This window comes from Colius striatus, chromosome 2 (genome assembly GCF_028858725.1).
Source record: "Colius striatus isolate bColStr4 chromosome 2, bColStr4.1.hap1, whole genome shotgun sequence".
NCBI lineage: Eukaryota > Metazoa > Chordata > Aves > Coliiformes > Coliidae > Colius > Colius striatus.
The window spans coordinates 99028717-99040026 of NC_084760.1; positions in this window are offsets into that span (position 1 = coordinate 99028717).

Here is an 11310-nt window from a genome sequence, read left to right on the forward strand (position 1 = left end):
GAGCTGCTGTCTGGCTGGCATTGGCTACAGAGACTCTGTCCCTGAAGGAAAGATATGCTGACAGCTTCATGTAGGGTGTGTCCAGGCTGTGCAGAGAGTTAGGTGTAAAGGTAGTGCCTTTCAGTGGATGCTAGGAGAAGCCAACAACCACCTGAGGAGAAGGCTGGGGTGATGTCATTTGTGTACCTCTTCCTCCGTTTTGCTATCCAAGTTTCCTCAAGAACTTGCTGAGAGAAGAGTGAAGGCAGCTGAAAGGGAAGCCCTCCAGTTCACACAGCTGTAGCTGCCTCCCCACTTACAAGCACTACTGTTTCTCCCTTTTCTCCCATGGCTTTCTCAGTCCTTGTATATGTCCCTTAATTTAACCAAGCATTCATCTTTAGGGGAAAGCCTGAAGGGAGACCAGATGACTTCAAAGAACATGAGGCTAAAATCTGTGCCACCCAGCCATGAGTTTTCCTCCATGTGTATTTTATGAACTCAGTGCTGGGATAGCAGTTCCAAAAGTAAATTAGATACTAGGAATTACTAGGAAAGAGATAAAGAATGCAACAGAAAAAAAACCCACAAACACATCATTATGTTGATACAGTTTGGGGGACCAAAAGTACATTTTTATACTTTTGAGGGGCCAAAAGATCCAAAGTAATTGAAGATAAGATTAGCTAAATATTACTAAAGAGTACAGTGTCAGACTCCAGAAAATAACTTGAAAACAACTAGCTATTGAAAGAGAGGAGCATGGTGTCCACTTGGCCCCCTCTTCTCCTCATGCTCTTGCCTATGGCACAGTCAGAAACCAAATCATGGGCAGAGAACTGGCACAGAACAGGTACAGCTGTTCCTATCTCCTTCTGTGCTTGAGTCACATGCAATGAACACTCATTTAATACACAACTGGGACAGGCACTGCCAGGCCAGAGGTATAGAGGGACGCACACTTGGGGATAAATCACCACATTCTTCTAATTTACACAAGAAGAAGTAGAGGAGCAGGTTGTGCAGGATTCTGCTCTCAGTCCTGGAAATCTGCTAGCACTCATGAATTACTGTGCTGGGAGACAAGAAGTGAGGTTTAAGGTGCAAGACATTGTCAGATTACATCCAAAGGGTTTCTGAATTACTTGTTCTACTTCATTCCTACTCTTTCCTGTTTGACAAATTCATTCCAGTTTTGAAAGGTTAAGAAGTCTTGCATTGTTATGCTTGACTAATTGAACACATAACTTTGTGTTCAGGCTCCACAGTTGTTTGAACACAGTCAAGAATTTCAGACTGATTTTTGTTAACTGGGACATAATGTCCAGAACTGGAGAGCTTCCAACGTTGCTGCTTTTAGTGCTACTAGTAGCTGGATGGTGTTAGCCTGACCTGGATGCTCTCAAACACTCTCAAACCTGCCCTTCTTTTCAGGCAGCATGGGTGGCAATTGAACCTGGTTGTCTAAAAACAGGTATTTCAATTCACAGATGGTTGTCCAAAACTTTTCTGCTTCCTAATAATTCTTCCAAGAGCCAAGATTTCTCTGTGTAGTTCCAATTATAGTCCTTCCTTTTCTGCCTGCAAAGTCAGACCTAGGAGCCTCCAAGAATGGAGAGTGCATTTGGAAGCCTCTTGCCCTTACAACCTTTCTGGTCACTGCTCCCACCAGAATGCTTTCTACAGAGGTTGGTTTGGTTTATGTTTTTGTCTGGAAAAAGAAATTACATACTGATGGAGGATTTTTTCCCCTCTCTCAAGTTATTTGTTATTTTGGTGAAGTCTCAGTTTCTAGAATTATGTACAAGGATCTCAACTGTGCTTTTTATTTGCCTGAGTGGCAAATAACATCCTCTACTTTTGATTCTTAAAATTTTATTATCTTAAAGACAAAATCATGTTAGTAGTAATGTCAAGGGCTCTGTTTATAATTTTGAATATTTAGAATTGATAGTGCTGTCTTTGTGTTTTCATGAGCACAGGGAATGGAGGGCACTGAAAAATCATTTCAGAGAGCCTGAGGCTGAAAGCAGTACAGTCTCTTCTCAGCTGCTATAACAGTATCCTCTCAGGTCACTGTCTTTGTTAGACACCTCAGAGTGTGTTTCCTCTGATGGTTTGAGAGCTTGCTTATATGCACCCTCTATTTAACTGTGGTTACCTCATGGTTATTTGATCTTGTATCACCTTTGTCCTTTAATCTATATAAATCTCCTTCTGTAATGTGTTTATTTGTAGATAGCGAGCTCATGGCTTCTTATTCTTTATTTTACTGTCTCTGTCTCTTCCTATCTAACAGACTTTCTTCTCTCCATTCCATCTCCCTCCCCATTCCCACATCTTGCTTTTTTCTTGAGTGTAGTACAGGGATTGCACGTGATGCCTCCAAAGGAGAGGTTTGGGTTTGTTTCTGTGTTGACATTAGTATGCTTCTAATTCAGTATACTGAAGTTCTCGATGTTTTAGGAAGACAAATAAGTAATCTGAGTTCACAACACTCAGCTATATGATAGCCTCACGCTTAAATCTGAGGTAGTCAAGCAAAGTAAAAGAAAGGAAGCTATTACTTAAAATACCAAATCACCCATTCATAAGTGGATGACAGGAATCTTTAAAATCTACATCCCACCCAACAGCCAATGAAATTTATGGATAATTGAGCATAATTTTAGGTAAACCAGGATATTACCTGGTTTTACACATCTAGAAAACCTTAAAGTTCTTTAAATAGTATCACTTCTCAGACAGCTGCATTTAGCAGATTACAGATATAATTAGCAATAAGTGTTGGAAATGTTTCCCGTAGGGCCTATCTCCTCAGAGGGACTTGATACAATTACCTTGAGATGTGCCTAATACACCTCTATAGGACTGGCTATGAGAAACAAATGAAATTCCTTTTTCTTTCTGCAGAGATTCAATTCCATTTCTCTCACTTCCTTCAAGTTAAGATTCTGTGGTTCTGTGCTTCTGTGTAAAGGGTGCCCAACCTGCTAGTTTACAGGCTATGTGATCCTCCTCTGCCACTACTACTTTACAAAAAGTGGAAGATGCATTAGATGAGGGAAAAGTAGTAAGCATGTGAATGAATCTCTAATTCAATGACACAGATATTCACTCTGTGGGGAAAGAGGAAACAGGCAAATGGAATACTGGGTCTTGTATTTTATCCTCTGTGTTGGATAATATGAAATAGCAAAACACAAAACAGGGACTAGCTCTAGGTCTCCTCTCCCAAGCATCTAAAAGTGATGTGCTGAGAGCTGTGAATCATAGTATCTAAAGGGCTGGAACGGATCTCAAAAGATCATCCAGTCCAACCTCCCTGCCAGAGCAGGACTACCTAGAGTAGGTCACACAAGAACTCATCCAGGTGGGTTTTGAATGTCCCCAGAGAAGGAGACTCAACAACCCCTCTGGGCAGCCTGTTCCTGCTGGCCACACTCTTCTTGATGCATCCCAGGATGCCATTGGCCTTCTTGGCCACAAGGGCACATTGCTGGCTCATGTTCAGTTTATTATCAACCAGCACTCCCAAGTATCTCTCTCCAAAGCTGCTCTAAAGCAGTTTGACTCCCATCCTGTACTGGTGCATGGAGTTATTCCTTCCCAGGTGCAGGACTCTGCACTTGTTGAACCTCATGAGGTTCCTCTCTGCCCAGCTCTCAAGCCGGTCGAGATCCCGCTGAATGGCAGCACGGTCTTCTGGGGAATCAGCCAGTCCTCCCAGTTTGGTGTCATCAGGGAACTTGCTGAGGGTATACTCTGTCCCCTCATCCAGGTTGTTGGTGAAGATGTTGAACAAGACTGGCCCCAGGTTTGTGCAGGTAGAATTTTATTTCTTCTGACAATGAATGATCACTTTTGCATTACACAAAGAAAAACATTTCCTCACTGGAAAAGCAGCTCAGCATGGGAACAGTTAACCAGAAAGACTGTGTGGGTTCTGTCCTTGGAATTTTTTTAAGACTTAACGTAAACAAAATCATAGCCAATCTGTCTTCGCTGCTTGAAGTGGGAAGTTGGAGTAGGTGCCATCCAGTGGTCTCTTCCAAATGACTTTTATGGGATTCTGTGACTTTTATCCAAAAGGGTCAACTTACTTCTTTCACAACTGCACCAAACATGCAATATAACGCAGTTTGATTTTTGCTTCCCTCAGATATACATAAATTTTCAGCAGTCTCCCAATTATAAAAGTCAATTTCACAGTCAGTAAATGGTTCACTTATTGATTCTCATCTACTAAATCCAAACAGCTTCACAAAAAACAATACACTGTTGATGTACTGAGGGCTAAAAGAAATTACTCACATTTACAGGGAGAAAAACCACAAAGCTACAAATTGACAGCCTCTCTGGTACTGGAGCTACAATTTCAAATGTCAAAAACCTTTGACATGCCTCGTAGATTACATCTTTAGGAGAGGCATGCTCCTGTTTAAAAGCTGAAACAAAAGGACTTTTAGCCATTTTGAATTGTAATTTCAGCAAACTCTTTAGGCTGCAATATTTAATGCATTTCTCTGAGGTCTGAGTTAGTCATGCCACTAAAGAGATCTGTCTTAGCAGACATTTATGTACATTGGAATTTTGCATCTACAAACAAAATGGAAATAGAAAAGAGGAAGATTTAAAAGTATAACTAATTAAAAGCACATATCAGAACCTTGACTTGTGAAAGAACATTTGCAACCCAAAACACAGGCTTAAGCTTCATTCTTCCCGAGCCCTGAATGGATTCAGCCCCAGGGATTCAGGCCCTGGTCATTCACCAATATCAATGCAAAAAATAACAAATAGATGACTCTTTCTGTCTAGTTTTTAATCTCTGCAGAGGGACCTCTCACAGCAGACAGATAGGTTACAGCCTACACTATTACATACCAAACTGTGTCTCCTTATAGCTTCAGTTCCAGTCAATATCTGGAAGTCTCTTCACACACAAGCCCCAGTTGTTGTTAGCACTTGTTTCCATTGTAGTAGGGTCCTCTGGAGAAATAGCCTGTGCACCCTGGATTGCCTAAATCCTATGCTGATCAAAGGCCCTAGAGCTCTTCTCAGGGGCCATAGTTTAAACAGCCAGAAGGTGTTAGGTTCGTGTCAAGGGATCTGCAGTTATCTGTTTCAAAGCCACAATAACTACCACTGAAAATCAAAAATAATTACCATTCATTACATGTTTTTGTAGCATGAATTTGGTATGTTTACTAAAAGCTGCTTCATGCCTGTTTTGCAGTGAGTGTCAGTCTTCTGTCTCTGATAACTGAAAGAAAGTATGAAGAGTTTGTTTGTTTAAGGGTTTGGCAATCAGAAAAAACAGGCCACTACTTTCTTTGTTTTTTTCCAACTGCTCCAGTAAACTCCCTGGTGCACTTTCAACACGCAATGAGGTTTTACTCCTTAACTTTCTTCTCCTCCCTTGCAGAGCACAGATTTCACAATGAAAAGTCACTAAGATTTTTTTTTTTGTAGTATACTCTAGATTTCTTTTCAAATGTGTCAAAAACCACTTCTAGTCACTTAGAAAGCTATCTCTGGAAGAAAATACTGAAGATAAAGCTCAATTATTAAGTCAGTCTTTAATGCTGAGTAATTCAACTACCATACCTCCAGAGACCTGACGTGGAGGAATCCATGTTCACCATCTTTTTTTTTTTGTTTTTTAAAGTAGTCACAGACATATTTAGTCCATTCTGGTTGTCTTGTTGGCCACAAGGCACTTAGCAAACAGAATGGAACTGCCTTTTCTCACAGAGAACCCATTAAAGTTAGCAATCTGTTAGGAATGAGATATTTCTTCTAGATTTCCTGCCGGTTGCTCTGACAGTTTTTCCTACACATTTCTCCAGAGTTGTCCTACAATGCTCGGAAGTCTTTAGCCTCCTACTCAAGCTGACTTCACCAAACTTTAACTCTCTCACGTTGGAAAGCCAAGGGCATCCATCCACTGGCAAATCAAGGAAGCTACTGTCGCCAGCCAACAGTCTTCCAGCGATTGCAGCAAATCCTAGAACAGAGTCTTTGACTAACTCTCAATAGGAAAAAAAACAGGGATGACTTTCCAGAGATACAATTCAGGCTGACAGTATCTGTATGCAGTGACTCTTCCTGTGGTATTATTAAATGATCAATGAAGCGGTGGTAACAGACTGTCACTTTTCACCTATAAGGCTCTGCTAAGTGCCTACCATACCGCGGTGCAGGTGACTGATAGCCCTCACCATCCTGAAGTTATGAAATGGCTTCTGTGAAATGAACAGAGTGACTCTGATTTGCAATCTCAGAGATTTTGCAATCTCTTTGGAGGTGCAAGCACTTTGGTGGAACATTAACAGTACATGAGAAATTAAAATGCAAATGAAAATATGAAATAGTAATTACTCTTATCTCAGGTGATAGCAAGAGGTGGAATTGTATGCATATTGTCTTCCTAAATACTGTTTTCTTCTCGATTCAAGACTCTTGTAGGACCGACAAAGTGAAGAGGAGTTTGCAGACCAGGATGGGATAGGAGTTTTGCAACCCTCACAAGCATACCAGGGTGAGCAGTTCCTGTAAAGATCACTGCAAGATTAGATATACATAGAGGACTTGCTGCTCTCCCTAAAACCAACAGGAAATGTGAAGCTTGTTCAGAGCAGCAACTGTCAAGACGTTCCGAGCTGGACTCCGCTACCTATTTCCAGGTCTATCATAGCTCCATGATTTCAAAGTACAGGAAGCTACTTGAAAAGGTAATTTAATTTGATTGAACACAAGGAGATGCAGACTAATGGGCCTGCAACTGGACAGTTGTGTGTGGGAGAAGGCAGGGCTACTGATGGGAGAAAAAGAGTTAGAGATGGCTTAGGGATGGCTGGAAGAGAAACAGTGTCCTGGATGGCTGCATGATTTACTGATACTAGGGCAAGGGAAGCAGTCTGTTGCTCAGGCCTGGGAGGAACTCTGTTACCCTAGGGGAACATTATGAAGCTTCCCCATATTTTCTGTCAAAGGAAAATAGGTAAAATAGGTAATTATTTGTCCTAGATATGGTGATATCTGCTTGGATAGGGAAGAAGTTTTATCATCAAAATTTACTGCAGGAAAAAAAAAAACAGAACTACCTATTCTGATTCATTCTAATAGATCATCTTTTTTTGCCTACAACAATTCCTTTCTCTCATGCCATACTGCACACCAGCCTATAAAAAACAGACTTTTTTTTGTAATGTTTGGGACATCTACACCAATATGCCTTTAAGCAACCCTGCTCTCTGGGACCATGCCTCATTCTTCTTTCCCTTTTATTTCCACAGATATAATTTGGTTGCAAGTCTTTGTGATAGCCTTTCAAAAACAGAGGCTTCCTGACTGACTAATAGAGACCCTTTCTTTTGTGCTAGTTTGACAGTGAACATGAATAACATGAACAGCTACTTCTTAACCAAAAAGGAAAGGTGAAAGTATGTGGTCTGGGTTGCTGACCGAGACCTAGCCCTCCAGCCCACACCATGGGTGTGTGCAAGGAATTTCTGATGCATGCTCATGTGAACAGCTAGTATGCAGTCAAGCAGTTTCCAGTAAACGACTCTTAAGGCTTCAGAGCCGCTACCATACAAAAGTCTATTGTTCATATGCAGGATCTGCTTCCTTACTCTTTCATTATAAAAGCACAGATCACAACAGTGGCATGTTTATCTTAGCAGGGTGTTAAGTCTTACCAACTGAGTCACAGCCACTGGTTTAGGATTAGAAATGGATTTACCCCAGCTATTTTGAAATATCCAAAATGCAGTGCAAGGAACACGTACAATGTTGGTGCCCAGGCAACAGTTCTAAAGAGCCTGACCCAGCATTTTTTTTATATGAAATTAATGCAATACAACTCTGGTGGAGAAATGGGGGGTTGTTCACGGGCAGCTGTAAGCCTGGAGAAGCTGATTGCTTTAGCTGTCCTCTGCAGAGAGGTTGGCTGCTACACAGGGCAGGGGCTTACCTTCAAAATGCTTGAATCTCTCCCCAGGCTAGAATTAGTATCTGTGAATACTCTCATAGACATGTTCATGCATTGAAAGCTCCAGCCAAGCGAGATGCAAATCCCAGGTGGTGAGTTACATCTGTAAGGACTCCAACACTTAAATGACCTGTTTCTCTGGCTCATAAAAATTTATGAGTGAGCCTGGATTGACATCACATCATCCTATCCTAAATTGAGTCCTGCCTTTACTGTAGAGAGAACATTGGCTATTTGGAGAACTGCATTCCACAGAGCAAACAAGTGTCCTGCAAGGAAAGCCTCCTACACAGTCCTACTGATAGAAAAGTCACAACTTGATTCAAGCCTATGGCCTGCACCCTCTCATCTCTTTTTCTGTTTGGTTCCTCTTCTTCCATGAGCTGGCTCCCAGCCCAGAAGACAAGGCATCTCTCCTCCTCTTTCCTAAGGGATAGATAATGGAGCTGGAAATGGGTCTTGTGAGATATTAAGACCAGTGTTGAGAGAGGAGGGAGAGGGACCTAACATCCAGTGAGGCTAAAAGCAGTGCAACAACCTGTGAGATATGAATACAACCAGCATTTTTCAGGTGACTCCCTTAAGAAGTAAAACGTCTGTTGGTACTCAGAAGATGAGGTAAGAAGAAAGAATCAGAGAGACGAAAGCAGGATGATGGCTAGGGAACAACAAAGCAGTAAGGAAGGACAGCATACATCAAGGACAAAAGAGAAGAGAGACAGACAGTTTGGTGCCTCCAGAGAAAGACAGAGGATGTCAGCAGGTAGGATTCAGACAGAAGTGGCATACTGATATCTATGCATCCATGCATGTAGAGTGGTCTTGGGAGAAGAGATGAAAGGAGAGACTCTGGATGCATTGCATGGTGGGAAAGAAGCAGTATTTGAAAGGAGAGAAGGGAAATACAGAAAATTTGGGAATGAGAGCTGAAATTCTGGAGGAGAGGGAGATGTTGAAATCTTTAGAAGTACACAGGAGCAACTCACACTGTTGGAGCCCTTGGCACAACAAAAATTATCTTCCTCCAACTTTGCAGGCAAAAAGAATTCACTGTCAACTCCCTGCCGACTCCCTTCCCAGGAGAAAACAGCTTTTACTGCTTCATCTGTTCAGCCCAGTGATATGAATCTCACATTTGAGCTGTGACCCTGTCTCCACTTGTAACAGCCTATATTTGTGAAGGCCTCTGTCAGGAATGTCTGGGCTTCACAAAGCATGTGTGTCACATTTACCCATTCCTCCTTCAAGTCCAAAATCAGCAGGGCATCAATGCAAGTGATGGAGGAGAAGTACAGAGCAACATGGCCAGACTTACACAGCAAGAAAGGAATTGCTGTGTAGGTAGCTTGGACCAAGCAGTTCTGAATATTTATTAGCTTCTTTTTTTTCTGAAGACACTAATAAAAATGGAGAATTCAGACATCGGTCTGGCAGGTAGGACATACTGCAGGTATGTCAGGATAGGCAAATTTCCTGGGACAACAGGACAGCCCCAGAAGCTGAGTCAAAGGAGGGTCCAGACTACTCCACAATAGTCTCTGGAAAGATAATTCGAGGTAATGTGTCTGATAGAGTGGATTAAATAGGAGCAGTATGAGTTCAGCCATTGGGGAATGTGAGCCATGTAGTTCTCTGTAGCTTACCAAAAAGAAAGATGCAATCTACTGGCTTTGCCACAGTTAAAAGCTCCAGTACAAGTCAATATACTAAGAGCTTTGTAGTATTGCCTCAGCTCAGGACAACAAGCTGAGTCATGATGATCCCCTCTAGTACATCTGCCACACCTTCCCCATGGAAAAAGGAAATAGCTTCATTTTTTCCAGGTGGGAATGTACAGGCTCTGTTTCCACTCTGTCCTCTCCCCAGTCCTGTGTTTAGAGGTATCCATGGGCAAGCACTTGCCCTCTGCATCTCAGTGTCAGCTCCTTGGAGACCAGTACCAATGAGGTCCAGTTCTGAGAACAGTTCTTACAACACTTCACAAAATCACATAGAGTCCTTTCTACAGATAGATTCGAGGATTCTGTGTACGACCAAGGAGCTAATCTGTTAAAAGCTTCCTAAAACAGGAAATCCTATGGTGAGTACTCTTAGTGTTATGGAGGGGTTTTTTATTGTTTAAAATAGCTGCTTAAACAATATATTTAAGCAGCTAAAAGCTAAATAGTAAAATTACGAAGCACAGCCCCCTCCAAAGATTAACCTCTGGTGCTATAATCTTTTAGGGCTGCCCTCATTTACACTGAGAAAATAAACACAGGAAAATAAATGTGGTCATCTGTGGGATGAAGTCATGAATTTAAACAGTCCCTTCCATCTCCCATTTTTGTGATTGCACTCTGTGAGACATTTCAGTTTGGTGGCTGCAGTTTGCTATGCAAAAGCTAAGCCCAAAATGAAGTGCACAGCTTCTGAGGCTCACTTAATCTTAGACCGGCAGAAAGAATGAAAGCGGTGTCAAGGGTGATACACAGCAGGCCTGCCAGAGCCACCCACTGCCTGGTACCAAAGGAAGCAATCCTCTGCCTTATCAGATCTCCTCAGCAAAGACTCTGCACTTTCCTAAGGAGGGGCTCAGGACTAGGCAGCTGGATAACCCAAAGCTCAGCACAAGGGATGTGGAACAGGCCAAAATGCCTTTGATCAGTCAAAAGGAGAGAAAGAAAAACCTTCACAAAAAACCCACTATCCCCCGTATGCTCTCCAACATTGCGCTGCTGAGGGACATAACTGAGTTACGAGTTAAAAATCCTCTTGAGCAGAAGTGTTGATGAGAAAACCTCTCCAACATTCAATTTTTAAAAAAGCATCTCATTATGCTGATTTTTTTAAAAGCTGCTCATGTGGAGAAAGAGTAGTAAAATAAAGGCTTTTATAACTGCATTATCCTTGCTTCTTGCCTTTGTCAGAGCAGGTGATAATTTTGCTTTTGTTTAGGATAAACATTATTATTACATTTTCTCACTCACTTTTCCAGTGGTTTTAAACTTGTGATATTAAACCTGTAGAATCTTGCAGATTCCAAAACAGAAACAAGCATGTTATCACCAGATGTAAATTATGAAGTGTCATCACCTGAAGATTCCAAGGGTCTTTAAACCTAAAAAGATTGGGGAAAGCACCATCAGTTTTGTTTATAAACCTTGTAGGGGACTACAAATACTGCAAAGCAGGAGCAGCACTGTGATCTAATTGAAAGTGTTTGCATGCTGAGCATAGTAGTCTGTAAAACAAAAAGCCAGTATTTCACTATCTAGACTTGCAATATAGAAGTACTGTCAACAACAGAGAATTCAGAGATTATGTTTTCTGCATAATTTCATTTGAGAAGA